This window comes from Chamaea fasciata, unplaced genomic scaffold (genome assembly GCF_029207755.1).
Source record: "Chamaea fasciata isolate MVZ Bird 193981 ecotype frontalis unplaced genomic scaffold, bChaFas1.0.hap1 SCAF_100, whole genome shotgun sequence".
Taxonomy (NCBI): domain Eukaryota; kingdom Metazoa; phylum Chordata; class Aves; order Passeriformes; family Sylviidae; genus Chamaea; species Chamaea fasciata.
Genome location: NW_027094185.1, coordinates 104,914 through 110,214, shown reverse-complemented (window position 1 = coordinate 110,214; position 5,301 = coordinate 104,914). Strand labels below are relative to the sequence as shown.

Sequence of the window (5,301 nt, the reverse complement as noted above, 5' to 3'; positions counted from 1 at the left end):
CTGCCATCGTGTGGGCAAAGAGCGGTAGTGCAGCTGTCCCTCCCGCCCGTCCCGCCTGATCTGTGCGGCAATGCTGCCACCCTGTGGGCAAAGAGCGGTAGTGCAGCTGTCCCCCATGACCGTCCCGCCGGAGCCGTGCGGCAGTGCTGCCACCCTGTGGGCAAAGAGCGGTAGTGCAGCTGTCCCCCCCCGCCCGTCCCCGACGCGCGTGGCAGCCACGCATTGTGAGCTCGGGGGCGGCGCTGCCGCCCGCCCGCCCGCAGCTCGGGGCCGAAAGGGAGGGAAAAAGGCAAGGAGCCCGGGCGCGTGGCAGCCGGCTGCCTGCGCGCGCCACCCGGACCCCGGAGCCGTCCGGGCGCGATTTTCCGCGGCGTCTGCGGGTGTGCGGACACGGGATGGGGGCGCAGCGGCGCCGCGGGCGGCAGTCCATTGAGTCAGGCGCTTGTGTGAGCGGCCGAGGGGGCATTTTAGTGGGTTCCACTACCAAGATGGCGGCGAGACGCGAGGCGCCTGACCTTCTAAAAAGGGCGGCCAAAAGGGCGGGAAAAATAAGGACCCTATAGGTGTTTAGCCAGACGCCTGCACAAAACCCCGACTACGGCGCCGCCCGGGGGCAATTTTCCGCGGCGTTTCCAGGTGTGGGGACACGGGCCGTGTGCTCAGTCGCGCCGCGTCCGCGTTCAGATTCGTTGATTTAGTCAGGCGTCTGCGTAAACACCTGGCGGAGGCCTATGCCGAGCCGCAAAGAACATGGCGGCCGGGACGGAAGTGGCCTCAGGAGCAACCAAGATGGCGGCAAGGAAAAGCGGAAGTCACGCGTCGCCCCTCACAAAATGGCGCCGAGGCGCGAGGCGCCTGACCTTCCAAAAAGGGCGGCCAAAAGGGCGGGAAAAAATAAGGACCCTGTAGGCGTTTACGCAGATGCCTGCACAAAAACCCCGACTACAGCGCCGCCCGGGCGCAATTTTCCGCGGCGTTTCCAGGTGTGCAGACACCGGCCATGTGCTCATCCGCGCCGCCTCCGGGTTCGGATTCGTGGATTTAGTCAGGCGTCTGTGTAAACACCTGCCGGGGGCCTTAGCGGTGCCGCAAAAAAGATGCCGGCGGGACCGGAAGTGGCCTCAGACGCAACCAAGATGGCGGCAAGGAAGGGCGGAATGCTCGTGGGGCTCATCGCGGCCGAAAATCACCGAGTGCAGCTCACACCCTGCAATGGCAAAAGCTGTTTTATTAAAACTCAGCCGAGAATTTTCCTCTTATTTCCAGGTCACAGGATATACTGAGCCTGAGAGGGATCCTAAAATCTGACTCTCAAGCAGACGGACCGTTTGAGAATCGAACTCAGCACCTTGGCATTACCCGGACTCTGCTCCAAGCAGCTGAACCAATCTCTGCATTATGGGGATGGACCTCCATAGGATGGCAACGCTTGGCCCCACTAAGGTAAGTGCAGTGCCGCCTTCTCTGCCAAAGCTGCTTCACACAGCAGCCCCTGGAATGGCTCGAGGGCAGAACTGGCTGGCAGCTCACGACAGCACAAAGCTCTTCCAGTGACGCTGATTTCCTGTCCTTTCCAGGATTTACTCAACAGCTGCCGTAAAAGTACTTACACAAAGTCTCTTTCTGGGCGGAAAGGAGCAGGACAAGTCCTGAGGCTTCCCTTCTTCCACGGCCAAAGTTCTGGAGAGAGGCAGGGCCGGTCCCACCCGCACAGGGGCGTTTCCTGCAGGTGAGTGTTGCCGGGCCAAACTGATGGCAGCTGCTGAGGCCGGGGCTGCTTTTCTGGCCGGAGGCCTCGGTGCCCCCCCGTGCCGCCTGCAGTGTCCCTCGGGGTTTCCTGCAGGTGTCCCGGGTGCCCGGAGGCGCAGGGAGGAAGGAGGCCGGCAGCCCCAGCGGGGCCAGCAGCCCTGGGATGATGTGCAGGGGAGGAGCTGTGCCTGCGGGGCCCCGCCCGTGGCAGCGGCGGCCAAATGCAGGGCCCGGGGCCGGGCTGGGGGCTGGCACGGACACGGCCCCGGGGCTGCCGCGGCTCCTCGGCCAGGGGCTGCTCCCGCCGGGCACGGGGAGATGCTGCAGCCCGGACAGAGGCACCCACAGCCCAAGAGCTCCCCAGGGAACAGCTGGCATTGCCCGGGAACGGCGGCTCGGGCTGTCTGCAGAGGGGCTCAGACAGCAATTCCCACCTCCCGGAGCTCCCACACAGTTGCCAGGGATGTCCTGGCCACCCCAAATCCCCTCCCTTTCAGCCTGAGGACATCACCCATCGGCAGCATTAAAGCCAAGGTGCTCCTCCCTCACAGAAATTAAATCCGGAGCAACGGCCCTCGGAGATGCCTCAAAATCAAAGGTTTGAGTGGGATGGAGTTTCGTTTGGATGAAGTCTGGACTTTTCCAGGGAGCCAGCCGGAGTGCAGAAGTGATGGAAAGCTTTTGCAGGTGGGTCCCACTGGAGGTGTGCTGAAGGCAGGGATGGGCATCCCTTGCCTGAGGGAAAGGCACTTGCAGAGGCCACTGCTGGGGCTCGGAAAGGAGCTGAGCTCCTGCAGGGAGCTGTGTCCTCCCGAGGGCACAGGGGCTGCCTCAGCACAGGCCGGCCAGTGCCTTCTCCTGCTCTGAAACATCACCTGGAGCCCGAGCTCAGGGGGTGGCTGAATTCCAGGGAAATCTGACAGGTGACCCCCAGGGGATGAGGGTTAGAATTAACCAAATCTATGGAATAGAAACCTATCCTGTCCCCATCCTGTTGAGCTTCCTTGGAAGCTCTGCTGGTTCCTGACACATCTGGCATTCAAGCAGCAGCTCTGCGTGGGAATATCCATGCTCTGTGAGGCACTGTGAGGTTATTGCAGCAGGAACTGAGCAGGGAATTCGGGGCCGTGGGTATAATTCATCTAAACTAGCAAAGGTGACAGTGAACCCCAAATCTGGGCACCACACAGAGAACAATCTTTGTGCTGCCCTGTCAGCTCAAGCCCCTGGGCTGGGAAGTTTTGGGAGTCAAACATATGGAATGATAAAAGTCACAGCAACTGGTGTCACCCCGAGGGACAGTCCAAGTCCCAGACAATTCCTCTGCAGTCCCCTGGGGGGGAAAACACCCTCTGTCTGCCAGGAGCCCTGACTCTGTTTCTCCTATCAGCTGTGTTGGGCTTTAAGAACTTGAAATAACTTTGAAGCCAAAGAAATCACCTTTTCCTTCTGGTTTGATTGTGTTTTTTTGTTGTTTTTTTTTTTTTTTTTTTTTTTTCTTTCAGATGCTGGACTTGCTTCTGTGGATGTGTGCTGAGCTCTGGCTGCAGGGGACTGTCAGGCCTGAATGGCTGTGAGTTTGTGTTCTTCTCGCTGGGGAAGCAGAAATAATTATTAATTAGACTGCAGAAATGTTTTCAGAAACCTTTCCCCTTTCCTGCCCTTTGCTGGTGGATCTTCTCTTTCTGCCTTTGACTTTACAAAGCTGTTCCCTGATGTCAATTCCCCTGCCTGAATTCCTTGCAGCTCCTAGCTGGGAAAAACTGGGATGATGTCCTAGGGATGTTCTTAGGGGAGGACAGAGGTGAGATTTTTGCCTGTATTTTTCTAATATTTTCTAAAATTTCAGGGAGCTGCTCCTGCTCCTGCCCCTAATCCTGCTGCTGCTGCACAAGTGGAGCCTTGTCAGCGAAGACCTGCATCTGCAGGAGGCCCCGCAGGCCCTGGCTGGGAAGTGCCAAAACAAAGAAGTGATCAGTAAGTGCTGAACTGCTTCCAGGAGGGCATATTTTGTTGCAGCCGTTACAGACCAACCGTGTGGTGCTGGTGACTTTGTGTGAGTTGCTTTATTAAAGCCAATCGTCGGTAAGGGTTTTGAGCCTGCCTTGGAGAGCACTTGGAGCTCTGGGTGCCCTGGCTTTCCCCTAGGTGGCCCTGGGGGCGCCCTGGCTGTCCCCTAGGTGTCCCTGGGGGTGCCCTGGGTGTCCCTGGGGTGCCCTGGCTGTCCCCTAGGTGTCCCTGGGGGTGCCCTGGCTGTCCCTGGTGTGCCCTAGCTGTCCCCTACGTGTCCCTGGGGGTGCCCTGGGGTGCTCTAGGGGTGCCCCGGCTGTCCCTGGGGGTGCCCAGGCTGTCCCCTAGGGGTCCCTGGGGGTACCCTGGCTGTCCCCTATGTGTCCCTGGGGGCGCCCTGGCTGTCCCTGGGGTGCCCTGGCTGTCCCCTAGGTGTCCCTGGGGTGCCGTGGCTGTCCCCTTGGTGTCCCTCGGGGTGCCCTGGCTGGCCCCTAGGTGTCCCTGGAGGTGCCCTGGCTGTCCCCTTGGTGTCCCTGGGGGTGCCCTGGCTGTCCCATAGGTGTCCCTGGAGGTGCCCTGGCTGTCCCCTTGGTGTCCCTGGGGGTGCCCTAGCTGTCCCTTAGATGTCCCTGGGGGTGCCCTGGCTCTCCTTGGGGTGCCCTGGCTGTCCCTTATGTGTCCCTGGGGTGCCTTGCTGTCCCCTAGGTGTCCCTGGGGGTGCCCTGCCTGTCCCCTAGGTGTCCCTCGGGGTGTCCTGGCTGTCCCTGGGGGTGCCCTGGGTGTCCCTGTGGGTGCCCTGGCTGTCCCCTAGCTGTCCCTGGCGGTGCCCTGGGTGTCCCTGGGGTGCCCTGGCTGTCCCTTTGGTGTCCCTTGAGGTGCCCTTGCTGTCCCTTGGGGGGCCCTGGCTGTCCCTGAGGGGGCCCTGGCTGTCTTCTAGGTGTCCCTGGGGGGCCCTGGCTGTCCCCTAGGTGTCCCTGGGGTTCCCTGGCTGTCCCTGGGGTGCCCAGGCTTTCCTATAGGTGTCCCTGGGGGTGCCCTGGCTGTCCCATAGGTGTCCCTGGGGGTGCCCTGGCTGTCCCCTAGTTGTCCCTGGGGTGCCCTGGCTGTCTCTTAGGTGTCCCTGGGGGTGCCCTGACTGTCCCCTAGGTGTCCCTGTGGGGGCCCTGGCTGTTCTCGGGGTGCCCTGACTGTCCCCTAGATGTCCCTGGCATTCCCCAAGGCGTGCCTGCGGGTGACCTGGCTGTCCCCTAGGTGTCCCTGGGGGTGCCCTGCCTGTCCCTTAGGGGTACCTTGTCTGTCCCTGGGGGGGCCCTGGCTGTCTTCCTAGGTGTCCCTGGGGGTGCCCTGGCTGTCCCTGGTGTGCCCTAGCTGTCCCCTACGTGTCCCTGGGGGTGCCCTGGGTGTCCCTCAGGTGCTCTAGGGGTGCCCCGGCTGTCCCTGGGGGTGACCTGCCTGTCCCCTAGGTGTCCCTGGAGGTGCCCTGGCTGTCCCCTTGGTGTCCCTGGGGGTGCCCTGGCTGTCCCATAGGTGTCCCTGGAGGTG

General features: G+C 61.7%; 2 long non-coding RNA genes across 2 annotated transcripts; both read left to right on the top strand.

Moving 5' to 3' along the window:
* The first annotated feature begins 1,141 nt into the window (after positions 1–1,141).
* LOC136304495 (uncharacterized) lies at positions 1,142–1,923 on the top strand. Its single transcript, XR_010724621.1, has 3 exons — positions 1,142–1,443; positions 1,578–1,729; positions 1,844–1,923. It is a non-coding gene; the product is annotated as an uncharacterized lncRNA (long non-coding RNA).
* A 98-nt stretch (positions 1,924–2,021) lies between these two features.
* On the top strand, positions 2,022–3,829 carry LOC136304494 (uncharacterized). The gene is made up of 3 exons (XR_010724620.1): positions 2,022–2,436; positions 3,255–3,322; positions 3,599–3,829. It is a non-coding gene; the product is annotated as an uncharacterized lncRNA (long non-coding RNA).
* Positions 3,830–5,301: the final 1,472 nt, after the last annotated feature.